The sequence below is a fragment of the Cervus elaphus genome, chromosome 19 (assembly GCF_910594005.1).
Source record: "Cervus elaphus chromosome 19, mCerEla1.1, whole genome shotgun sequence".
Taxonomy (NCBI): domain Eukaryota; kingdom Metazoa; phylum Chordata; class Mammalia; order Artiodactyla; family Cervidae; genus Cervus; species Cervus elaphus.
In genome coordinates this window covers 10,714,431-10,741,652 of record NC_057833.1, presented here as the reverse complement: position 1 = coordinate 10,741,652, position 27,222 = coordinate 10,714,431, and the positions used below count along the sequence as shown (strand labels likewise).

Here is a 27,222-nt window from a genome sequence, read left to right as displayed (position 1 = left end):
TTGTCAATTCTATTTCCTTTGCCTTTCCATATAAACTTTAAAACCACCATGTTAATACCTATATACACGCCTGCTGGATTTTTTATTGGAATTACATTGACTCTATATGAGGAATTTGAGAGATTTAACATCTTAATAATACCAAACTATCTTCTAGTTCAAGAACATGATCTATTTCTCCATTTGTTTGGATCTTCTTATATACTTTTCTGAAGTATTTTGTTCTTTGCATCATACAGATCCCACATAATTTTTTTTTTTTTTTTTTTTAGATTTTACCTAAGTTGGAGCTTCTTGGTGCAACTGTAAATGATATTTTTATTTTAATTTTGAATTTCAAACATTGCATGCTAGTATATAGAAATACCATGGTTTTGTGTGCACTGACTTTGTATCATGAGACTTTGTGCTATGCTTAGTCGCTCAGTCGTGTCTGACTCTTTGCGACCCCATGGACCATAGCCCGGCAGACTCCTCTGTCCATGGGGATTCTCCAGACAAGAATACTGGTGTGGGTTGCATGCCCTTCTCCAGGGGATCACCCCAATCCATAGAAAGAACCCAGGTCTCTCACATTGCAGGCGGATTCTTTACTGTCTGAGCCACCAGGGAACTTATTTATTCTAATCGCCTTTGTGTAGATTCTTTAGAAATTTCTACATGGATATTTTGAGTTGGATAATTCTTTGTTGTGGGAGGCTGTGAATAGAGATGATATGCCTTTTAATTCCATGTCTTGTCTTATTGTAATGGCTAGAATTTCCAGTATGATGTTCAATAGATGTAGTGAAAGTGGGTATCTTTGCCTTTTTCTCTATCTTAGAGGTAAAGTATTGAGTCTTATATCATTTAGTATGATGTTAACAAAAGGCTTTTTGTAAATGTCTTTTATTAGGTTTTAGAAATTCTCTTACTAGTTTGCTACGAGCTTTTAATCATGAACGGAGGTAGAATTTTGTCAAATGCTGTTTCTGCATCTATTTTCTTCTTTAGTCTGTTAATACAGTGCCTGACATTGATTTTCAAATGTTAAGCCAGTCTTAAATTCTTGTGAGCAATGTGGCCTGGTCATGATGTATTATCTTTTTTATATTCTCTGCATTAAATTTGCTAACATTTTGGTAAGAATTTGTTTTCATCTATGTTCATGAGGGATATCATTCTGTAGCTTTCTTCTCTTGTGATGTTTTTGTTTGTCTTGATCTTAGGGGAATGCTGGTGTCATTTCTATTTTCTGAAAAAGGTCTTGTTAAATTTATATTATTTCTTTCTTAAATGTTTGGTAGAATTCAACAGTGAACCCATTTGGGCCTGGAGATTTCTCTTTTAAAGGTTTTTAAAGTACAAATTAATTTCTTAAATAGATCTAGGACTGCTGGTTTAACTAGTTTCTTCTTGAATGAGCTTTAGTAACTTGTGTCTTCCTTGGATTCCATTTCATTTAAGTTGTCAAATTTCTGGGCATAGAGTTGTTCATAATATACCCTTATAATCTTGTTAATGTTTGTAGGGTCTGTAATGATATCCCTTCTTTTGTACCTGATATTGGTAATTTATATACTTTTCTCTTTTTTCTTGGTCAGTCTGGCCAGAGGTTTATCAGAAGAATCGGCTTTGAGGTTCATCAATATTTCTTTATTGTCTTCTGTTTTTAACTTCATTGATTTGTTTTAATTTTTATTATTTTCTTTCCCTAGTTTATGTGTAACTTAAGTGTATTTTGCTCTTGTTTTTCTAGGTTATAAAGGCAGGAGCTTAGATTGCTGATGTGAGACCCTTTTTCTCTTCTAAAAGCACTTACTGCCTAAATTTCTCTCTAACACTAATTTAGCTGCATTGCACACATTTTGGTATGTTGTATTTTTATTTTCTTTCAGTCAAAACTCTCTTTTAACTTCTCTTGAGGCTTTCTCTTTGTTCCATAGATTATAAGATTGAGTTCTAGTATTTGAGTACTTTATGATATTGACTTGTAGTTTAATTCCATTATGGTCTGAGAACATACTTGAATGGTGTCTATATGTTAAAGGTTGTTTTATTTCACAGAATATGGTACATACTGGTGAATGTTCCATGTGTAGTTGAAAAGAAAGTGTATTCTGCTGTTGTTGGGCAGAGTGTTCTATACATGCCAGTTTGGTCTGGCTGTTAATAGTGTTCTTCAGGGCTTTATTTCCATGTTAATTAACTATTTGCCTCTGTTGATTGTGCTGTGCTGTGCTAATTGCTTGAGTCATATTCGACTCTTTGTGGCTGTATGGACTGTAGCCCACAAGGCTCCTCGGTCCGTGGGATTTTCCAGGCAAGAATACTGGAGTGGGTTGCCATTTCCAGAGGATCTTCCCGAACCCAGGGATCGAACCTGTGTCTCTGATGTCTCCTGCATTGGCAGGTCAGTTCTTTACCAGTAGCACCACCTGGGAAGCAGCCAAGTAATGTTCTATTGATTGAGAGCATTCCTGGTAGCTCAGCTGGTAAAGAACCCACCAGCAATGCAGGAGACCCCAGTTCGAGCCAAGTAATCTTCCATTGATTACTAAGAAGTAATTGTACATTTCTCCTTTCAGATCCATCTCTTTTTGCTTCATATCTACTGAAGTTGTGCTATTAGGTACATTCACAAGTTGATTGGTTACATTTTCTTGGAAAACTAAATCTTTTATCATTATGTAGTATATACCTCTTTCTCCCTAGTAATATCTCATTTTGGGTTTCTTTGATAACAGCTGCTCCAGCTTTTTTTTTCTTGATTAGTGCTTGCATGACATATTTTCCTTCATTTATCCTTTTACTTTAACCAATCCGTCTTTAAATTTAATGTGAATTCACTTGTTCCCTCTGTACTTTTTTCTTTTCCTGCTTTCTCTTGTGTTAATTGAGAATGTTTAATTATTCTGTTTCATCTCCCTTGTTTATTTATAACTCTTTCCTCTTTAAAAAAATTTTTCCAGTGGTCTCTCAAGTGGTTTCACTATACATCTTTAATTAATCTGGTCTGCCTCCAAATATTATACTCTTTTATGGACCTAGCAGCAATACAGTCTCAATTCCTCCCTTCTATCCTTTGTGTTATTATTTTTATACCTTTCGCTTTTACATGCACTGTGAACTCAGAACACACTGCTACTATAACACACTGCTACTATCATTGCTTCCAACTTTGAATACTTACCTTTTAAAACAATCAAAGATAAGAAGAGAGATGAATTTTATTTTAATTCATTTATTTATCCCATCTCCATGATTTTCATTTCTCTGTGTGGATCCAAGCTTCAGTCTAATATTCTTTTTGCATGAAGAGCTTCCTTTAACATTTCTTATAAAATGAGTTTCCTAGTAATAAATTTCTTCAGTTTTGTAAGCCAGAAAAAGTATTTTTCTTTTTTGAAAGGTATTTTTGCTGGGTAGAGGATTCTGGGTTGACAGGGTTTTTTTTTGTTTTTGTTTTTGTTTTCTTTTAGTACTTTAAAGATGTCACTTCACTGTCTTCTGGCTTGCATTATTTCTGAGAAGAATTTTGTTGCAACTCTTCTTTGTTCCTATGTTTCTTTTTCTGTGGCTTCCTTTAATGTTTTTTCTTTGTCGTTGGTTTTCAGCAGTTTGAATCTTATGATATACCTAGGTATGTATGCGTGTTGTTTCATCCTACTTTTATGCCCTCTGAGCTTCTTAGATCTGTGGTTTAGTGTTTAACATTAAATTTAGATAAATCTTGGTCTTTCTTCAAATGTATCTTGTGTCCCCCTCTCTTCTATTCTTAGGATTCTAATTATGCATATATTAGAATATTTAATATTGTCCTGTAACTCTTGGGTATTATGCTTTATCTTTCATCCCACTCTTTTTTCTATTTGTGTTTCATTCTTGGTAATTCCTATTGACCTGTCTTCAAGTTTCCTGATTCATGCCCCATCTGTGTGTGTCTATTAATGAAACTGTCTAAGGCATTCTTTGTCTCTATTATTGTGTTTTTCATTTCCAGCATTTTGATGTAATTTGATTCTTTCTCATAGTTTCTTTCTCACTGCTTATATTAACCATCTGATCTTGCATGTCGTCCACCTTTTTCATTAGGGCCATTAACACATTTAAAATTCCCTGTCGGATAGTTCTAACATCTGTGTCGTAACTGTATCTGGTCCAGGGTTTGCCTTGTTTCCTTGGAGTATATTTTTCCCTTGCCTTTTCATATGCCTTTTAATTTCCTGTTGAAAGCTGATCATCTTGCATAGCTTAGTAGAGACTGGAAAAAGTAGTTCATAAGCCTTCATATGAAAGTACCTTTCCTTCTGTTAGACCTTTAATGTGGTGACTTGAAGCATTCTAGGTTTGGATTGCTGTGCTTTCCTTCAGCGTATCACAGCCTTCAAATTCTTCACAGACATACTTGTGCTTAGGTTGGAAGTGAACCTACCAGAACGATGTCTGTTTGATTCTGAATTTTAGGTGTTCTCTTTACATTGTTCCTCAGCAGGCGTTTCCTGGTCTACTCTTATTTTTCTTCCATTTCTCTCTCAGTAGTGTTCTACTGCTGTTATTCAAGTAACTTGTTGTTGCTAGCTTGTGGTGGGGGAGGTACTGTGCAGGAATCTATCCTCTGTGTCCTGAATAAGCCTCAGTCTTAGGCATGCATCATGTGAGATATGGCATTTCAGTTCTCTTACCCTATCCTGGCTGTGTTTGTAGGCCCTGTGTGTAATCCTGTGCTGTGCTTTGTCGCTCAGTCATGTCCAACTCTTTGCAGCCCCATCGACTGTAGCCCACCAGGCTCCTCTATCCATGGGATCCTCCAGACAAGAATACTGGAGTGGGTTGCCAGGCCCATCCTCCAGGGGATCTTCCTAACCTAGGGATCAAGCCCAGGTTTCCTGCATTGCAGGCAGATTCTTTATTGTCTGAGCCAGCAGGGAAGCCCAGTACTGGAGTTGGTAGCCTATTCTTTCTCCAGGGGGATCTTCCCGACCCTGGAATCAAACTGGTGTCTCCTGCATCGCATGCAGATTCTTTACCAGTTGAGCTACCAGGGAAGCTCTATTATGTGTGTGTGTTAGTCACTCAGTCATTTCCAACTCTTTGCAACCCTGTGGACTGTAGCCCGCCAGGCTCCTCTGTCCATGAGATTCTCCAGGCAAGAATACTGGAGTGGGTTGCCATGCCCTCCTCCAGGGGATCTTCCCAACCCAGAGATCGAACCCTGGTCTCCCGCATTGCAGGCAGATTCTTTACTGTCTGAGCCATATCCCTCCCTTATTTTTTGCTTCTGCTCCTTTCACCCATTTGCAATGAGTTTTCTCCAATGCCTTAAGTGTAGTAGTGCTTGATGCACTTTCCTTCTAAAGATTAAGGGTTTTGCTTTTTTTTTCCCCATTGAGGGTAGGAGAGATAGATCCAACCAGTATTTCTTGCCCCTCCCACAAAATGACTCTACCACTCTCCTAGCTCTACAACATGATAGACCCAACTTAGGGCTCTTTCCAGTCTTTTCTGTGAGCAATTGTAGGGGTTGTGGAGAAAGAGCCTGAAAGAAGTATAGAATCCCCCAAATTCTGTGGCCCTCAGGTTTCACACTTGTCTGTCAGCCTGTCAACAAAGGTCTGTCTAATCAGGTTATGGTTTTTCCAGTAGTCATTTATGGATGTGAGTTGGACTATAAAGAAATCTGAGTGCTGAAGTATTGATGCTTTTGAACTGTGGTGTTGGAGAAGACTCTTGAGAGTCCCTTGGACTGCAAGGAGATCCAACCAGTCCATCCTAAAGGAGATCAGTCCTGGGGGTTCATTGGAAGGACTGATGCTGAAGCTGAAACTTCAATACTTTGGTCACCTGATGCAAAGAGCTGACTCATTGGAAAAGACCCTGATGCTGGGAAAGATTGAGGGCAGGAGGAGAAGGGAATGACAGAGGATGAGATGGTTGGATGGCATCACTGACTCAATGACAAGGGTTTGGGTAGACTCTAGCAATTGGTGATGGACAGGGAGGCCTGGCATGCTGCAGTTCATGGGATCACAAAGAGTCGGACACAACTGAGCAACTGAACTGAACTGAACTGTCAGCCGGTATTCTGTCTTCACCAACTTATCAGCTATTTCATTTAAACTCACTTACTGATATCTGAGAGCTTCCCAGATAGCTTAGTTGGGAAAGAATCCACCTGCATTGCGGGAGACCTGGGTTCAATCTCTGGGTCGGGAAGATCCCCTGGAGAAGAGAATGGCAACCCATTCCAGTATTCTTGCCTGGAGAATTCCATGGACAGAGGAGCCTGGCAGGTTACAGTCCATGGGATCGCAAAGAGTCAGACATGTCTGAGGGACTTAACACATACATTGGTATCTGATGACATCTACCCCAAGTGAATACTTTGCATTCCCTTTCTTTCTACAGACCTTGTCCCTTCCTTAGGTTTTTTTTTTTTTTTTCTTTTTTTTTTTTTTTTTCGGTCTCAGTCCGTTCTCAGAACACGCTCCATCACCTAGTTCCCAGAACTCAGATTGCGCAGTGGTCACGTCATCATCGACCAGGGCTCGCAGAGCGGCAGGGGCCACCCTAACCACACCCAAACCTTAGCCTAACTGCCTCCCCCTAACCTCCCAGCCCCCGGGTCCCTGGCCCCATTTCGCCTGACACGTTTTCATAATCCTCTCAGGCTCCGGGCCGGCGGCGCCGCCAGTCACGGGGCCCGATCATATAAGGAAAATACTGCGGCTTCATCCGGGGGCTGCATCGTGGACCCGGGGGCGCCCTGTCCCCTACGCCACTCGGTACACCCACACCTGCAAACTTCCCTGCCCCGCTTCGCGCGCCCGGACCTCCCGGGCGAGTCCAGCAGCCTCGGCTCCCCGCCCTGGGCTGTTCTACTTCCTTAGGTTTTAGACCTGTTGTTTGCTTTGCAACTTCAGCTCTTTTGTAAGTTAACATAGAAAAGTTATGATTTTGAAGTTAATACTCTCATTTTAAGAGTGGTGCTCCTTTTAGCTCTTTTCATTCTTTCCTTCCATTTTAATAGCCAGACTTTATTCCATTAAATGAATATATAATCCACTTCTAAAAAATCAATCCCGGTCCTTTATATTGTACTTTTAGGCAATTTTCCATTTTTTTCTATTATAAATAAGGTTGTGTCACCCTTGTAGATAAATTTATCTTTGATTATTTACTTTCTATTCATTTACAACCTAAAGAGAGAACAAGCAGGAATATCAGGAACAGTTAAGTAATGATGTAAGGTACCATAAAATGAATGCCCAAAATAGCATTCTAGAATGCAATAATAATGAGGAGTCATAATGAAATTATAATGGTGCCTCACATCTGTGAAGAACTTAATATCCTTTGCACTTATTAACCTTTTGATCTTAACAATAATGCCCCATTTTCCTTATTAGGATAATAAGGCTGCTAAGCAATGGAGCTGGGACTTGACTCAGTATCTCAGGGAATATCTTCATAAAAAAGGAGATGGGCCAGAGCTGAATCTTGAAAGATAGGTAGCTTAACAATAGGCAAAGACAGGAGAAGACATCTCCTGATGAGAAGGCAATGATGACGTGGAGACACAACTATGTATAACTTTACACATCTGTACAATCTACAGAAGCACAGATTGAGACTGAAAAAGGCTTGGACTATTGAATTCTGTCATTGATGTGTTTCTTGTTCTTATTTTAGAATAAATGATACCCATATCAGATTATCTAGGTGGTTAGTATAAGGGGCTTCACCTGAGAGTAGGAAGCCTCCAGCTCAGCTGTTCTCTGCGTTGGACTGATTTCGTCCACGTGTTCCACCCAACCCAGGAAGGGAGCCAGCCTCTCCTTCACCCAACCAAGTAGAGTTCAGTGTTTGGGTGGAAAGGAAGATGCATTCCAGCTGTCCCCAAAATGAAGAAAAGCAGAAGATGGATTCCGCGCGCCCCCTCCCCCCCCCCCCCCCCCCCCCCGCCTCCTTCTTCAGTGAAATAAACCTGACCTTCTGATAGGAGAGTCTGCCTTGAATCAGAAATGGTTTAACTAAATCACAACAGGAAGCAGCTCCAGTTACAGCCTAACTTGCTCTAGGTCCAGATGGGTGAAGATAGCATGCCACCTGACTTCATGAAACTCTGGGTGTAGCAGGTAGTTGCCCTAAGGGGCCTATACAAAGACTTTGCCGCTGGAGTTTCTGCTGTCAGAACTGCCTGAAGGAGGAATATTTGCCAAAGGAAGAAGCAATAACCCAATAGTTGAGAACCCTGTCTCTAAATGTAGTTAATTTCTATTTAATTAACCGGTAACTACATTTAAAATAAACAACAGTTGGTAATCAAAACCAGGAGGATAGAGGATGAGCAGTTGTGCGACAGGATAGAATTATTAGGCCAAAACAAAGTTGGGGGAAAGTGAGAGAAAACAAGGTTGGGAGAGGAGGCATTGTCAAAAAGCAGCCATGGGCCTCATAAAGATTTATATCAGCTTTTCCTTGTGTTTGTTAGCCATCAGTAAAACTGATTTTAATTACCAAGTGGTCTTTACTTATAAAGCATCTGTTCCTTTATTAAGTAAAAATTAAAAGCACATGTAAAAAACAAGTTAAAAAACTCTCAAATGGGATGAGAGTTTGGCACATCCTGGTACATCCTTGGTGACAGAGGTACAGCTTGGGACTGGTTTCCAGGAAACCCCTCAGCTCCCAGGGCTCTTGCTGATGCCCTGGCTGCTGGTGGTATGGGTTTGTAGGCAAAGGGGCTGCTCCCTCCAGGGAAGAATGTGGGATTCCCCAGAGCTGGGGCGAGGTCCCTCTCTCTACCAATTCATCCCCTGCATTTGTAATCCCTGCCTTTTCTGTACCACTGAAGATGTCCTCATGTCTCTTATGAAGACATCCTTTCCTCCATGCTCTTCTTCACTGGGTGAGAGAGAAGGAGAGAGAATGAAGAAGGGAAGGGGAAGGGACAAGGGGAGAAGAAGAGAGCAGCTCTGGGGCCCCAGAGTGTTAACAAGTTTCAGTTGAGCTGTTCTTTTAGGCAGACATTTTCTAATTAAACTTTAAACCCAAACCCTTGTTCCACCTCTCTCCAAAATGCAGGATGTGTCTCCCTTCTGGTTAGCATGAAATGATTTCTTCTCTTTCCTTCATTAGAAACTGGAATTGATCTTCTTTAAAGATAAAAAATTACGTTTCTGCTTAATTCCTATTTGATTCATTTGGAACCAGTGCATTTTCATCAGAGCGACTAAAAAGCCCTGTGAGAATCAGCTCAGAAGAAGGAATGTACAGAGGGTCACGATAAGTAGCACTTCTCATCAGACCTGCTGCCCGGGGATGTTAAAGTGCTTTTTAAAATGGGGACTAATAAGGCCACTCAGCTTTTACTGTTTTCTAAGAGCCTCAGCTAAATTAATCATGGCACAGAATAACCCTTCCTGTAAGGTAAAATAATGATTCCCGGTATTTTGAAAGCAATCGCTGATCCACAAAGAGGGAGGTAACGTCTCCCTGAACCAAGATTAAAACTCCACTCCCTTCCTGTCATCAAAGGCCAGCTTGTTTGTATCCGAGCGGGGCCTTGGGAGAGCCAGGCGCTGGGTCGGAGCAGCCGCAGCCGCAGGAATGGGAGGCCATGCAAGACTGAGGCTGTGGAAATGCAGGCTCGGGGTGGGGGCTGTTGAGGCTTTGTTTACTAATTACATATTCTCCCTGAAAGTGGTCAGGCATCAGCGGGGCTTCCAGCTCAGGGACTCAGCCCAGCCCAATCCCATCCAGGAGGGGCTGGCTGCACCCTCTGGCCCGGGCCACCCACACACTGGCACTCCAGACACACGGAGTCCAGCTCCCATCCCGCATTAGCTACAGTGTGGATTCCTGGTCACATCTGCACAGCCAGAGTGAAAGCCTGTAATTTCCATAGAATCCAGTTCTTTTGAGTCAGAGCTGCAGATGAATGTTTGTTTTATTTTTCTTTTCAAGGTGATTACACATCCTTTGGTTGTGGGGAAGCCTGGGCTATCACAGAGAGAAGAAGTTGAGTGAATTATTTAAAAAGTATGAAGCGAAGGCCTGTGAATCGCCGGGGAGGTGGGATGGCATCTCTCCCTCATTTGGGGGCCTCTCCGAGGAAAAGCAGAAGGGACCCCAGAAGGCTTGTTGGACACCAGTTTAATTCGGAAAATAGAGCAGCACTTTACCTCGAGTGTGCTGGGTGGGGAATTGTAAAAGAGGACACAGTCAAAATAGTCATTAAGGCCAAACCAGAGTCAGCCCAAAGCCAGGCCTGCCTTCCCAGGAACCTGCTGGGCTGTGGTATTTGCATACATCAGTCTCCAGTCTCCATTGTCTCCCACAGGAAGAACTTGTTCCATTGCATTAAGAACGCCTGAATATTTTATTGGCTAAAAACTAGGGGCCTGGGCTGGATGGCAAACAAGTTTGGAGTGCTGTTTTTGAGTTGTGTTTATGTTTTATACATGGAACAGTTTTAAGTATTTTTTTGTTAATTTCAAAACACTCCAGAAATTCTGCAACTTGAGGGGACAACAACTGCAAAAGTTCCAGGGCAACATTTGGACACTTTCAAGATTACTTCAGGGACTTGAATGGTGAGAAACAAGAAGGGACAACCTTTATTAAGAAAAACATTTTAGCAGCTGAATACAGAAATCAAAACCAAGAGCAGGCGTTCCAAATTCATATTGTGAAGCGCCTACAAAAAGATTCTTCTGTTAGCTTTCACAGTGTGGAGAGTTCATCTTTTCATCTCATCAAGTGAAAATATGCCCCAATTCCTGAGTAGGTATTCAGTTCATACAAGGGAACAGGGGAGGTGTTCTCATTCGGCAAACACTCTGCGGACTCCAGTCAAAGATCCCTGTGGTCTAGGCTAGTGAGAGAAAGGGGTGCCCTCTGCCTGGCTGTGGCTACGCAGGGATCAGCTTTCACAGATGCAGGCAGGAGAACAAAGAGCAGGCTTCATCTGCCCGCACCCCACAGGCCCATGTGCAGGGGGAGCGCCATTCCAATGCCCATCACATGGCCTCTGTGGCATAAAAGCCTTTTAATAATTCTGATTTTGAATATCAAATTGAAATGAAAAGTGCATTTAGGAAGGATGGGCTGTAACCACACTGAAATGCATGTTCTATGCAAACAGGTTGAGCAAGCCCTGTGTGCTGAGCTGTGGTTCCCAATTTGGCTGCACATTGCCTCACCCGCTCTAAAATGTACTGATGCTGCCTCCCCGTCACTGTGCTACCCCCTCCCCAAAAGTATGATTTATTGTAACTGACCTCAGATGTGGCCTGGGGCATCATGATTTTTTAAAGCTCTCCAAGTGACTCTAGGAAGCAAACTTGAGAACAGCTATAGAGTGATTTAAGACAGCATTTAACGCCTCTCCATCATCTAGCCCCAGCCAAGCTTTTTGACCTTATCTTTCTCCACCCCCATCTCAACCTGTACAGGAGACACAAAGAGACCTTCTCACTATGCCTGAATGTACTCTGTTCATTTGTATTTTCGTGCTTTTATGCTTCCACATTGTCTCACTCTGGTCACCAAAGAAAGGCCAGTTAAAAGTCCTTCTCTGAAAAAAAAAAAAAGTCCTTCTCTGTGCAGCCTTCCCAACCTGTCACCTCATCTTCACCAGTGAGTCACTTCTTGCCCCTCAATCACAGTTCATAGCTTTCCTCACATTATATTAACAACATCTGCTTATCAATCTGCCTGTTCTCTCTCCCCAGCTGGAATGCGGACTCTGCTTTCAGCAATGAGCACCAGACATGGCAGGGTAGAGGTTTCTATGAATGTTTATTGAATGAATGAATGAGTGAGTGAATGAATGCCAATCTTGATATTGTTGATGTTCCATCACTTTGATCCCAATTCTCTGACCATGGTCACCTGGGAGACCAAGTCAGTAATTTTGAGGTGGCAGTCTGTATCTTTGGTAATCAAAGTAGGGTTCATACACTAGAGCTTGGCTATATTATCTGAGCACTTGTTATAAATGTAAAATTTGCATTTTAATAAGATCTCAGGGTAATTCATATGTACAGCACAGTTTGAACTATATTTTTTAACAAGTTCCCAGGTGGCTTCTATGTAGCCAGTCTGCCAACCAGTACTGGGACCCACCATCTTAGAATTTTATTTACTGGATGTAGTGAACCCTGTGTAATTGCCTACTGCCGTTGTTGTTTAGTCGCTAAGTCGTGTCTGACTTTTTCTTGAGCCCATGATCTATAGCCTGCCAGGCTCCTCTGTACATGGGATTTCCCAGGCAAGAATACTGGGGTGGGTTGCCATTTCCTTCTCCAGGGAATCTTTCTGACCGAACAAGTCAACAGTGTCTCTTCTGCACTGGCAGGTGAATTCTTTAACACTGAGTCAGCTGGGAAGCCCTGATTGCCTACTAGTTGCTTCTGTTCTCCCTTTCCCTTCCTTATAAAGCCTTAATTTTGTTCGGTTATCAGCCCTTCACCTGTCAAGCCAGTGCCTCAGGAAGCTTGATCCCACCTCCAGGCCAATAAGTGGACCTGATTGGTCAAAGGCATGGCTTATCCGTCTGGCCAGGGAATGGACATGAGACCAGATTCAGGAATGAATATGAAGGTAAGTAAGCTAAGGGCAATACAGAAAGTTTTCTCTTTCCCACATATGGGGAAAAAAAAATCTCTCTTCTTTAGGACATTCTTCTTCTTCCTGGATGAGATCCCTTGAACTACTTCCACCACCTTGCCACCTGCCTAAGGAGGAAGGTCAATGCTGAGGAATCGGAGCAAAGAGATGGGAAGACTATGAGTCTATGGCATTGTTGTGCCTTGCTGTCTCTGGACTTCTTTTATGGAAGGTAAATTTTTTTGTTGGTGTTTTTTGTTTGTTTGCTTCTATTTTTAACCATTTAAACCATTTCTGATCCTTGCAACCCAAAGCAGTCATTGATATACTGAATATATTACTAAATTCATTCAATCAATAAATATTTGATTTATTGTGAAGCATTATGTTAAGTACCTTATAAGTGTTATCCCCAACCCTCAAGCAATCTGTAAGTTGGGTATCATTACTCCCATCTTATAGATGAGGAAACTGAAACTTGAAGCAGTAAATTGATTCATTAGATCAAATAGCTATCAAGTGAGCTATCAAACAGCTATCAAACAAGACAGAATCTGAACCTAGGTCTGTCTAAGTCCAGAGCACATGTTTTGTCCACTCTCCCATGCTTCTTAGTTTGAGTAGATTTATTGCATGAGGTTTCAGAAGATCAATAGTTCTCAATTTTTTAAACTTAAGACCCTTTTACATTCTTAAAAATGAGAATCATGAAGATTTTTCACTTATTTAGTTTTTAACTACTGATACTTAACACACTGAAAATTAAAATGGAAAATTTTAAGGTATTTATTTAATTCAGTCAAGAATAATATTGATTAATATTGAATAACATTGATTAACTCATCCAATACTCACTTCAGTCATACATTATTTTGGAAAAATAATTATATGTTCCAAAACAAAATGAAGTAATGAGAAGAGTGACATTGTTTTACACTTTTGCAAATCTCTTTAAACCTGGCTTAAGAGAAGACAGCTGGATTCTATCTACTTCCTCATTTAGTCTGTGTTGTTTTAGTTAAAGTATACAGAGAAAATCTGACTTTGCACAGACATGTCACTGGAAAAAAGAGGAGTATTTTATGAGCTCTTTCAGATAATTGTATACTCTTTGATACTACGCCAGAACTGTACAAGTGGTAGTTTCTTAAAGGTTAGCTGCAATGTGGAACTTAAAAACGGAAGAGTGATCTTTTCATCTCTGTTGCATTAAAACCCATTGATCCACTTTGTAGTTTGCAGTGATCTTTTACCCATGCCTAATTTTGTAACACCAGGCATTGGTCACTTGGAAAATGTTTATTCACTGAGTTATGCAGATGTTCAAAATGTAAGATATTCATTGGCTGATACAAGTTTTCAAAAATTCTAATTTTTTTTCAAAGGCTCAATTTTACCACTGGCAACAGAATACATTTTCTTGAAAATGACTGGCTTACTTGTTTATTTTTGAGAGAAAAAAAAAAAGCTAAATGCCCAAGTTTGAATAGCTGTAACTTGTTTCTGTTTTTCTTTCAAATAAAATTAATGGTTCTTGACAAAGGCAGCTAGTTTAGCTTGTAACTCAATTACGCAAGTGCCTTTCCTTGAGACAAGCATGGTACTTCAGTTTGTAGCAGATGTTCTTTATGCTTATTTTCCATTTCTTCACATAAAATATTTTAAAAATATATACCTAAAGGCCTAGATTTAATACAACAAGTAATGTTGATGGCTTTGTCAAAGACATTCTTTTTAAAATTTTATTTATTTACTATGCTGTTGTCTGTGCTGGGTCTGCATTGCTAAGCACGAGCTTTCCCTTGTTATGTTGAGTGGGGCCTCCTCTCTAGTTCAGCGCTCAGGCCTCTCTTGTTGTGGAGCACAGGCGCTACATCATGTGGGCTCAGTCGTTGCACCACGCAGGCTTAGCTGCTCTGTGGCATTTGGAACTTCCTGGGCCAAAGGTCAAAAAACCATGTCCCTTGCATTGGCAGGTGGATTCTTAACCACTGGACAGCTAGGGAAGTCCTGTCAAAGACATTCTTCCATGAAAGAGATGGGGCTTTTTTGGTACTTTGAGTGTGTGACAGTGGATGCAGTAACTAATAGTGTTGTTTGGTACCACTGCCTGGACTTGAGCTAAGGCACCGGAGGTTTTCTCCACCTTGACTTGTGTATCATCCATGCAAATGTCAACACAGTAAAAAAGGTAAATGGCATCTTAGTATTATCCTGAAACTAGTTTTGACCTCATGGGCCACCTGAGACGGTTTTGGACTCCCCAAGTGGCCACAGACCACACTTGGAGGACACCTACTGCTGCTGCTGCTAAGTCACTTCAGTCATGTCCAACTCTGTGCGACCCCATAGCCTGCAGCCTACCAGGCTCCTCCTGGGATTTTCCAGGTGAGAGTACTGGAGTGGGTTGCCGTTGCCTTCTCCAGGAGAACACCTACAGTGGGTAATAATTTCGTGAGCAAAAACTCAAGAAAATTTCTGGATACAAAGTGATTATTGCAAGAGTCTGGAAGAGACTGAGTTCTGTGTCACATCACAGTCTGGCCCTGCATCTGGGTCAACTTCGCTATTGACCCAGTAGCTTCCATCACACGGGGTCATTAACAGAGGAGTCCTGGGAGTGTCCAGGTGCTGAGGTGTTTGTGAGGCCTTGGTCAGAGGGCACAGGAAATTGGCTTAACCAGTCCCTGTGCTGCCAGTTACAAATACACTCACAACAATGCAAATCCACAACTAACTTCTTTGTTTCCCTGTTCAGCCCGTAAGGCAATTTAACTTGTATTATGCTTAGAAATGAACTGTTTAACGCGATCTGATTTCTGTTTATAATTCTTAAAATACTCCTATTTGTCAGATTGTCTAAGCCTTACTCTTGGGATAAAATTTCTTTTGTACTGAATAACTATTAAATAATGGAGGTTTTGTGTCATTCCGAGGGGCATCGAGACTCTCTCTCAAGCAGCCTCTTTCCCCTGTAGCTTGCCAGAAGCAGGGATCTTGGCAACACAAAACACCAAGTCTGAGGGCATCTCACTGAGCCAGACCCTATTTCCAAGAAAAAAAAAAAACCCATGTTCTTGAGCCAGAACTAATTCCCTAATGGCTGGGATTTTCCTTTCTCTTGCTAGAGAGGGAACAATGACAATGGTTTTCTTGAATCCCTACAATGGGAAAAGCCACCCAGAAATTCCAGCCTGCCAGACATTTCCACACCAGGGATACTGTCCCTTGACTTGTGAGTATACTGAGGAATTTGCCCTGGCACCATCTGAAGGGTTAAAGAAAGATCCTGTTCCTTACAAGCAGCTATGCCTAGGGCTGACTCAAAACTGGGGAAAAGGCCAGTCATGCTACTGGCCTGCTATATTTACTGAACAGATTTCTTAAAGTGCAGCAACAGGACAGACAACCAAAAAAATTGACCTGAGTTTGTTTGGCAGAACGATAGTTTCTGCCTTGCTGTTGCATTGCTGTAAAATAATAATAATAATAATAAATGTGATCTGAATATGGCAGGGAAGGAAGCTTAGAGGAACGGCTCTGAGCTTTAGCAAGCTTTTTAAAAAATATTTGAGCTAAAATATTCTTTCCTTCAGGGTCACCTGGCCTTTTGTTCCCCTTGGAAAAGACAGCTGCATTATACATTCCTACTGTCACTTCTGTGTGGGGAACACAAGAGCTGTAGTGATTTCCTGGACTCTATATCTCTAAATCTTTCCAGGGAATCCACCTAACCTCCATGCATCAGGTCCGACCCACACCTTGGAAGGGAGGGAGGAAAAAGCAGGAGTTATAAAACGTACTTGGGACAATAATTTTCCAGATCTGGATCAAGTTAGTTTTATCTGTATGACATGCCTGGCCTCTGAATGCTTTTGAGTTTGAGAACAAACATTATTCTGGGTGATCTGCCTTTTACCTCCTTATACCCTACTGCCCTTTTCACAGTAAGCTTTTTAAAAAAATATCTATTTATTTTTCTTCTTTCTTTAAAAATTGAAGTGTAGTTGGTATACAATGTTGTGTTAGTTTCAGATATACAGCAAAGTGATTCAGTTTGGTATATATTCTTTTCCCTTACAGGTTATTACAAGGTACTGAATATAGTTCCCTGTGTGATACAGTAGGCCCTTGTTGGTTCCTGTTTATTTTATCTATTTTATGTTTCAGTTCAGTTCAGTTACTCAGTCATGTCTGACTTTTTGCAACCCCATGGACTGCAGCATGCCAGACTTCCCTGTCCATCACCAACTCCTGGAGCTTGCTCAAACTCAGGTTCATTGAGTCAGTGATGCCATCCAACCATCTCATCCTCTGCTGTCCCCTTTTCCTCCCACCTTCAATCTTTCCCAGCATCAGGGTCTTTTTAAATGAGTCAGTTCTTCACATCAGGTGGCTAAAGTATTGGAGTTTCAGCTTCAACATCAGTCCTTCCAATGAATATTCAGGACTGATTTTCTTTAGGATGGACTGGTTGGATCTCCTTGCAGTCCAAGGGACTCTCAAGAGTCTTCTCCAACACCACAGTTCAAAAGCATCAGTTCTTCAGCGTTCAGCTTTCTTTAAAAACATAAACATTTTATGTTTAGGGGCTTTTTAGGTGGCTCAATGGTAAAGAATCTGCCTGCCAATACAGGAGACATGGATTTGATCCCTGGGTTGGAAGACACCCTGGAGAAAGAAATGACAACCCACAGGTACAGAGAAGCCTGGCAGACTACAGTCCTTGGGGTCACAAGGAGTCAGACACGACTTAGCCAGAGCACGCATTTTATATTTAGTGTGTATACAGCGAGCTTTTGCTTAGTATTTTAGCTCATTATTTTGTTGGCAGTTCTTCCTTTCCTCATGCCCAACCCTCCAAGCACAGTCTTGGTATATTATTTCTGTGTTGAACTAAAAAGGACAAATGAACCAATAAGCTGGGGGACTCTGTATTCTAGTTCTGTCCTAAATGATCACAGATACTAGAAAACTCACATCCCTGTCTTGGGCATCATCTATAAACTGCGGATTTGGAGAAGACAGAATTTCTAGTGGTTTATAAATCTGAGGACCAGAAATACATTTTTTTTTCAAAGCCTCCTTTTCCAGCATCTCCTTCTATTGGTCATTTTAAGACAGCAGAATCTCCCCTGTGCTAAGACAAGTTTTGGGGACCACTGGACTTGATGGGCTCTAGATTCTTTTCAATCCTAACATTTTTTTTTTTCTGTCTCTCTCCAAGTGCTGAATATTCCCCCTCACCCTTCACTAACTTGTGCTTAAATTGCCAAAATGCCTTTGCCTTCCAAGTGGTCCGTATGGCTTCATGTGCCCATGCTCAGTTGCCCCAGACTCTCCGCGGCCCCATGGACTGTAGCCCGCCGGGCTCCTCTGTCCATGGAGTTTTTCAGGAAGAACACTGGAGTGGGTTGCCATTTCCTCCTCCAGGGGAGCTTCCCTACCCAGGAATCGACCCGCATCTCCTGTGTCTTATGCATTCCAAGCAGATTCTTTACCACTGAGCCATCAGGGAAGCCCTCCCATGGTTTTAGGTAACTCCCTATTTCCCCAGGCTGTAGTCTTGATCTTCCACAGCCTAAATTAAGAGATGAGCAATTTGGTGATTTTTGTAGTATCCTTTTTTCATTTAAAAGAGTGAAAGGGAGACTCCTGGAAGTCAAGTTTGGGTCAAAGCATATTCCCAGGTTGGGTCAAAGGACAGTAACTAGGCAAATAAGTGAGGCAAAGCCCCGCATTCCACAGGTCCCAGGACCTAGCAGCCACACAAAAAGGTTTCTGGAAAGAAAAGATTCCTACCGGTTTCCAGGGGAGCAGACAGCCTAGGAGAGCTGCCTGGAGCTGCTTACCCGGCTCTACCCCCTCCCCCCATCCCCAGCAAGGCACCTAGGACTTAGCTTCCCACTGCTATGACCTAGAATGGCCAGCTCGCACCCACATTGCTGGCCTGAATATCTGAGAATCTGGGGTGCACAAACACTTAATCCCTGGAGGTGTTGCATTGATGCCTGTGTGACCAGGGCCAAAATGCAGTCTCCTAAATCCCCTGATCCTGTTAAAGGGCACACACTACAGATTAAGGAAAAGAAGTAAAATAAATAAACAAAAACAAACAGGAAGGGAGAGAGAAAGGGAGAAAGCCAGTTGGCTATGCATCTGTAGAAGAAGAGGGAAAATCTGGGTGGCTTAGGGAAAACAAAGACAACCAAACAGGAAAAGAATGGAAGCATACACAGAGGCACTGTTAACGATACATATGGAAAAAAAAACATAAAAGATGGTCTATTCATATAGAAGGTAAGCATTGAGAAGGGGAGTAACTTGACATGATTATTCCCTTTCATGTTTACTCCAGGAGACTAGTAAGGCCTCTCATTTAAAACGGAAGCACTGGAAGTATGATTTGCCAGCAAGATCAGTGCTGAAACAATATATTAAAAATTGGAACAAAATTCTGACCATATTTACTTACACATTTCCTTAGGCAGTTATAAAAAAACAATCAAGACACTTTCAGTTAATATACTTATCAATCTGAACCTACTACAAGAGAATGTAAAATAAACTGATAACATTGGTCAAGGGGTTGATATTAAGAACTAAAGGAAAATATCTTGGCCAGTCAGAAAGTCAACAGTGGCATAACTGCTTAAATATTTGGGACTGCATAGTGATTTAAAATCTTAGGTCAGTCAATAGTTATATAACTTTAGAGAAATTTTCCTAAATTTCCTTGCCTTGGTATTCTCATAAATAAAATAAAATAATACTATGTTGTCTCTGTTGTGAGAAAATGAATGATGTAAAATGCCACCGTAATTCTAATGAAAGTGTAACCTTGTGCAGTGAGTTAAACACTCTCATCTTTTAAGAACCAATGGAATATTGTTTTTAGAAACAAAATAAACTTCCGAAAGTTAGCCAAACCACAAAGAAAAAACAGTTGAAAGAAAAAAAAATGGCTGACCCAGCTTTCAGCTGGTATGTCCTCTTTTTAATAAAGAGACAAGGCAATCATACTTTATATCTTTTACTGAGAATTCATTTGGAATGACTTCCCTTTATATTCTAATTAAGTTTCAGAACCCAGTGAGTTTAAAGAAACTACATTTCCTTTACAGGGTGTGTTGCTTATAGAAACCATTCCTATTACCTGTCACCGGAATATTTGGCCTATTTAAATGCCGCAGGTGTGTGAGAACAGATGGTATTGGGAATTGGGACATATTCAGGTGGAGAAAAGACTGCCAAAATCCGGCTGGAGATGAATGCTTTAAGAGCAATGCTGTTTTCTCCTTTCTCTTAGTCAAGTGTGCATGGGGAGCAGGTACTCTGTTGGAGCCAAGCCCTGGAGACTTAATTTGATTTTTCTTTCTTCCTTTTCTGTTCCTGAGTGTGAGAAGAGCCAGATACTTAGAAATGTAGGCTAGCTCAGAAAACCACCTTGGAATCTATGAAGCAAACCTCCCCAAGAATGGTGGATATGGAGTGAGTTGTCCCTTTATGCATAGAAAGAAAAGCAGAGGAGTGTTTCCTCCTGGATAGGGTGGGGACAGGGTTCGTGTGTTTGGGACATGATGGTGGCTTGGTCAAGGGGAGGCAGGTTGATGCTGGCGCCCATCCTGAGCCATCATTCCCAGCCTCCTGGCCTTCAGGTGTCTGTGTACATGAGCCCAATGTGCAGGTCCCTGAGAATGTCCATAGCTGGGTAGTCTGCCTAATAAGTGCAAGAAGCCCTGCCACAGACCAAGGGATGCTAGAGCCACGTCCACCCCAGGAAGTCCTGTAAACTGACCAGCTCCATCTTGGCCAGCCTCCACCTCTGCCCCCAGACCTCTCCTTCAGGGTTTGCTCAGCCAGGGAGATCAGCAGCCACTGGTTCCCAGGTCACCCTGTGCCCTGCAAATGGCACATTGATCCCAAAGGTTTCTCTTACCTAGGCCAGAACGTCCCTCACTACACACAGGTGAGTCAGCAGAGACTAGCAAAGAGCTTAACCTTCTGACCTTGGCCAGTACAATGAGAGTCCTTCGGCTTGGCCTTGCAGGGGGCAGGCCAGCCCCTGCCCACCATGAGGACACCAGGACAGCTGGTTGCTGCCTGGTGCTGGGGTCTCTGTCCAGCTTCCGAACATCCAGGCCAGCCTCTATCTGCAACCCTTCTGCCAGCAGCTCACCCGAGACCGTCCAGCAACTCACCAAGATCCCTACACATCCACACTTCCTGCTCAAGACCACCTAAACCAAACCAAATCAGGAATGGGGAAGGCCAGGTAAGGGTGTTCCTATTGCTCCGGAACTGGCATTTAGAGTCCCAGCTGAGAAAAGAGGTGCTAAATGCCTCACATTCAAAAGGGGATTAGTAGAAACCAGAAGCCATACTTGCCCCACCAACACCAACCCCTACCCCTTACCTCCCTGGGCTTTCTAAGGGGCAACAGATTAGGCTTTCTTTCATAATCAACTAATCAACACCCATCAGATCACCTTCCTGCTTCTTTTACATGGTAAAGAACCGGGGTGGGGGGGGGTTGGGGGGGTTGGGGGTGGGGTTGAGGGGAGGAGGGTTGGGGGTTGGAGGTGAGTTCACAGTAGGAAGTGATTTCCTTCTGTGCCCCACTGTCCACCCCTGCTCAGGCAAGAGAAATGGGGAGGGGTATGCTGAAAGAAGGGAGAGAGCATCTCCTTCCCCAGGTGGCCATCTGCTTGGGCTGGGGACTTGCAGATCTCTCCCTTTGCCTGCCTGAACTGGAGGTGGTGGCAGGGAGTCTGTACCCAGAGAAGTCGCTGGTCTCAAGCTGCCTCACCAGGATCCATTCCAGAGGGCTGCCGTCTAGTAAAGGAACCCAGCAGCTCACAACCCAGTTGTGTGGTCGGACACTGGGCTGAGCTGAGAGGTGGCAGAGGCAGCCTTACCCAGCTGGATCTCTCAGATCAGGGACCCATGTGATCCCTTCTTCTCTACCCCTTCTTGTCCCAACAGGCTGGAGGACCTTAAAACTGACAGAAGTTCAGTTCAGTTCAGTCGCTCAGTTGTGTCTGACTCTTTGAGACCCCGTGGACTACAGCACGCCAGGCTTCCCGGTCCATCACCAACTCATGGAGCTTGCTCAAACTCATGTCCATTGAGTTGGTGATGCCATCCAATCATCTCATCCTCTGTTGTCCCCTTCTCCTCCAGAAGCAGGCTGGCATAGAACTAGATTATGAGAAGGTGGTTGTCTCTTTTTTAATGGACTGAAAGTGACCAGAGAGTAATGCAGTCTACCCAAGATGTGCTAAGGGAAAAGCTTTTTGTTTTTTATTTGTAAGTTTGTTTTGTTTGTTTCAGTTCAGTTCAGTTCAGTTGCTCAGTCGTGTCCGACTCTTTGTGACCCCATGAACCACAGCACACCAGGCCTCCCTGTCCATCACCAACTCCCGGAGTCCACCCAAACCCATGTCCATTGAGTCAGTGATGCCATCCAACCATCTCATCCTCTGTCATCCCCTTTTCCTCCTGCCTTCAATCTTTCCCAGCATCAGGGTCTTTTCCAATGAGTCAACTCTTTGCATCAGGTGGCCAAAGTATTGGAGTTTTGACTTCAACATCAGTCCTTCCAGTGAACACCAGGACTGATCTCCTTTAGGATGGACTGGTTGGATCTCCTTGCAGTCCAAGGGACTCTCAAGAGTCTTCTCCAACACCACAGTTCAAAAGCATCAATTCTTTGGCTCAGCTTTCTTTATAGTCCAACTCTCACATCCATACATGACCACTGGAAAACCCATAGCCTTGACTAGACGGACCTTTGTTGGCAAAGTAATGTCTCTGCTTTTTAATATGCTGTCTAGGTTGGTTTCAGAGTAAATCAAATTTAGAGGTAGTGATTGGAAAAATTAAAACCACTTCATGTTTAGACCCCACTGGGTTGGGACTGCTCAGTGAGCAATTATGCAGTCATAAGCACTGAGGGGCCCACGAAAGTGTGGCCTAGATAAACTTCTAGATGCGTTCCCACTCTGAGATGCCAATAGTAGGGCATCCCTTTGAAAGTGGGCCACACCCATCACTGGGATTCAGTTGTGTGGGGGCACCTCTGGAGGACAGTGGGATTAGTCAGTCTTGGGCTCCTGTCTGAGTCCTGAGAGGAAGGTGGGAGGAGATTCTGAAAGCAAAACTCAAAGGAACGACTTCCATTAAATTTGGGATGACACTGGTTTTAAAGTATTTCCCTAAAGTCATATTGATCTTAGTGCAAACTTTCTGCTCAAGATGAAAAGTGTTTTGATTGACAACCACTGCATCTAAAGCTGCACTGTCTAATACAAAAGTCACTCATCATATAATGTTTAAATATAATTTAACATTAGATTTAGCTAATATAACTCATCAGACTGTTTAAATATAATTAAAAATTCTACTCATATCACACTAGTCATATTTCAAGTGATCAGTGATCACATGTGCCTAGTGTATACTGTATTGGATGGTGAAGATATAGAACATTTTTGTCTTGACAAAAATTCTATTAGGCTGCTCTGCTTTAAATAAAGTTATTTATTCAACGATGGAAGAGAAAATGGCCAAGCCAGACCTCTGAGATATCATATGATATATACAAAATTACACATTCCGAACTTCATGGACAAGTCAAAGGTTAAAGTGACACAGAGAGAGGACAAGAAGTGGTCTCATTATTGCAAGGGACATGGTGAGCCCTGAGTTCACACAAGTCCAGGAGGCCTAAGTTCTCCTGTGGAAACTCAAGGGCTACCATGGACGAGGCCTCAGGGCCAATCACTAAAGAGGCACTGACCTGGGGAGGTGATGCCCAGCAGAGGTGGTACTTGAGGAAGGCGAGGACACGTGGTGGGAGGGACTCCACTATGCTAATCACTTCCCTTCTGGCAACTCTCAGAAGCTAAGTGAGACTTTGAGGGATGGAGCCTGGGACACCTGTGTTAGAGTATCCTGTGTTTCTCATCAGGGCAGGACGTGAGAAGTAGAAGATGAGGTCTGATAGTTGCCTAATGTTGTGTTACTCCACGTTACTCTAAAATTTATCAACTACACACAACAATAATTATTTCTCGTCTCTCGCAGTTTCCCACAGTGGGTCAGGAATTTGGGATCAAGCTGGTCGGGTAGTTCTAGCTCAGGATCCCTTGATTGCAGTCAAGATGTCAGCTGGGCTGTAATCATCTGAAGGCTTAAGTGGGGCTGGAAGGTCCACTTCCAAGGTGGCACATGCACATGTCTGGCTAATTGGTGCCAGTTCTTTGTAGGACGCCTGAGTGCTCTTCATGTGGACCTCTTCACATGAGCTTCCTGAGTGGTCCCCCAACACTGTGACTGGCTTCCCCCAGAATGAGAGCCTCAAATAGCCAAGGCAGAAGCTGCAAGGCAGTTTTTGGACCTAGACTTGGAAATCATATACCATTTCTTCTGCTGCTCTGTAGTCACACAGACCAGCCCTAATTCAGTGTAGGGAGGGACTACACAAGGATAAGATTTTTAGGAAATAAAGTTCACTGAGGGTCATCTTGGAGGCTGGCTACCATGAGGTCTTACAGAACCAAGAACTGCACATTATCAGGATGTATAATCAAAATCCCTCAGTTGCAAGTAAAAAAATCTAACTCAAATTGTTCCAAGGGGAGGAAAATGCTAAAAGAGAATGTGTCTACTAGCACACCTAACTGTAAAGTCTTGCTATGGCTGGATAAAGGCACTAAATGATGTCTACAAGTTCTGCCTTATTCTCGGATCAGCTTTTCTCTTGTGGTGGTAAGATGACCACCTTGCTCCAGGCTTCCATCTCCAGTTTAAAAGAGAGAAACGTCCTCTTTCCTGTTAGCACAGACAAAAATCCTAGCAGGCCTTCTATTGGCTAAAATATTTATCTTGGAACCAATCACGGCATCCCTTTCCGATATGGTGCTCTGGTTGGCCAGACCCAAGTTACATACCCATCCCTGGACTGGAGTGCTGTTATTAAAGGAAAGTAACAGTGCTGAGCTGGCAAAATCCATCACAGTTCACTACATCTGTATGTGTCTGGCTTTATAACAGACAATTACATCACATTACACTCATCCCCTTATGATGAAGACTGGCAATGCCAAGCTGCCAACCCAGAAATACATCATTGTTTTTTATTACCCCCTCTTACAGAGCCAGAGGTAGACATTCTTCTGTGAGATTTGTTTTCCACAGTCAAGAGTAGAGACTTCTCCTGGGTTAACAAGCATTAGTCAGTCAGTCAGTTCAGTTGCTCAGTCATGTCCAACTCTTTGTGTCCCTGTGGACTGCAGCATGCCAGGCTTCCCTGTCCATCACCAACTCCTGGAGCTTGCTCAAACTTATGTCCATCGAGTCGGTGATGCCATCCAACAATCTCATCCTCTATCGTCCCCTTCTCCTGCCTTCAATCTTGCCCAGCATCAGGGTCTTTTCAAATGAGTCAGTTCTTCATATCAGGTGGCCAAAGTACTAGAGTTTCAGCTTCAGCATCAGTCCTTCCAATTAATGTTCAGGACTGATTTTCTTAAGGATTGACTCATTTGATCTCCTTGCAGTCCAAGGGACTCTCAAGAGTCTTCAACACCACAGTTCAAAAGCATCAGTTCTTCGGTGCTCAGCTTTCTTTATAGTTCAACTCTCACATCCATACATGACCACTGGAAAAACCTTAGCTTTGACTGTATCTCTAAATCTAGGTGGTCTTTGGAGGAGCCATGGCTTGGTTTCTGTTGATCACAATACATCACTTTTGTGTGCTCTGGTGCTCTGGTGTATCTCTTTGCCAGGAGGTGGAAAGAGAGAAACTTCCCAGCAAGACCTTAAAAATGTATGATTAAGACTACTTTATTCCAAAAAAATATATGCTTGTATATGTAGGGAATAATAAACACAGTAACAGCTCACTCATCTAGACCCTGGAGAACTGATTTATAATATATTCAACCCTTCCAATCACAGACTATATTCCTGTGTGGAAGAAAGCTTTTATAGACCAGATAAAGCACTCACACAACTGTACGTTTAACCACTCATTTGGATATTTATTGATTCTAATTGAGCATGTAAACATGTAATTCTGGACGTGTTTGATTTTTCTAGTTTTGCAGCCCACAACAGACTTAACAGGTGTGACAGAGTGCTGTAGAGCGTCTCAGGGTGTCAGTCCAGGAGATATCTGATGGCTGTGGTTGCTAGGACTGTGGTGGTATCCTCATTCTTGCTGCTATTTATTTAACTCTGGTAATGGTAAGGTGCTGTACAAGGCACTTTTATAGTTCATGTCTCCTTCAGTCATGACAATATCCCTGTTAAGTCAGGGCTATTGTTTTCTCTACTTTATAGGTGGAAAAATTGAAGTTTAAGGGTGATGTCAAGTTATTATGAACGGGTAGAAGATTCACTTACAAGATCTATGGTATTTTCTGACCAGGCTTGAAAAAATGACCCTGCGATGCCCTCTGAGTCTGAGATTCTCTCTTCTTGGAATGTGGGCTTCTAAGTTCATAGAACTTTACAAGTGGATCTGAGGAGGTTGTTTAATGGAACTGCCAATGTCCCTGTTGGATGCCTTTAGAGTCCCCCCATCCGGGCCCATGAGGGGAAGCTGGGACAGTGGCTGACCATGCAGTCTCCCCTCAGAGTGATTATTTGAAATGGATCCATATCTCTGTGGTTTGTCTGATTCCTACAGGTACATTTTTCTGGTCAACCCGGCATCCTGGCTGGATGAACACGAGATCCACTGCTACTTCAGGTGTGTGTAGCCTCAGCCACCTGCATCCCCCATGTCTCAAGATAAAATGGAGGCATTCAAAGAATTCTTTCTTTAAAGAAGGTCATCTTTGGAGGTGAGGTTGGATGCAGGAATTACTGAGGCTCCTGCTCTCATTCGCTCCCTTGCCCTTGGTTCAGCTGGTTGAGCAAAGAAGCCATCAGCTTGAATGTTTTCTTAGCCTTGGCCAGTAAGCACATGGGGGGAAATCCAATGTTGGTTTTCTTCTCTCACAGTAGCAAATTATGAGGCCCTCTGGATCCCTCACAGTGGGGATGGATGTGTTAGTGGGAGGGAGAAATGTTTGTCAAGACTGTCAGGAGTCACTGAGATGATGTGGTTTTCATCGATAGGGTATGTGGATATGTGTGAGTATGTGTGTATCTGTGTGTGTGTGTGTGTGTGTCTGTGTCTGTGTATGTGTGTGTTAGTTCTTGAAGATCTTCGCAACCCAGTGCCATCCCTGAGACCTGAAATGAAGCTGGAGTCATCCATGCCTCTGAACACCAGTATCTCCAAAGAGCTCAGGAATGTCATGATTTCCTGCTACTCAGACCTGTGATGTGAAATGCTTCAGCTTCTGACCCTTGGCAGTTCTAATGCGCCCATTGTTCTTTTTGGCCTGGAACTGACCCTTACATCCATTCAGCAAACACTCGCTGCGCTGGGCAGGGAAGAGGCATCGATGAAGAAAATCCAGATATCAAAGTTTGGCCTTTAAAAAATAGAATTAATTACTGGATTCAAATTCTCCACAAAAACTGAGGGCACAATGTTCCCTTTCAAAGATGGGTCTTTTATTTTTAGACTTTACAATGTGTAAAGATCAAACATTCACCCATAAGGGT

General features: G+C 42.6%; 2 non-coding genes across 2 annotated transcripts; both read right to left on the bottom strand.

Moving 5' to 3' along the window:
* Positions 1-6,440: 6,440 nt before the first annotated feature.
* On the bottom strand, positions 6,441-6,523 carry LOC122676255. Its single transcript, XR_006335525.1, has one exon.
* Positions 6,524-6,598: 75 nt separating this feature from the next.
* On the bottom strand, positions 6,599-6,741 carry LOC122676266. The gene has a single exon (XR_006335535.1).
* Positions 6,742-27,222: the final 20,481 nt, after the last annotated feature.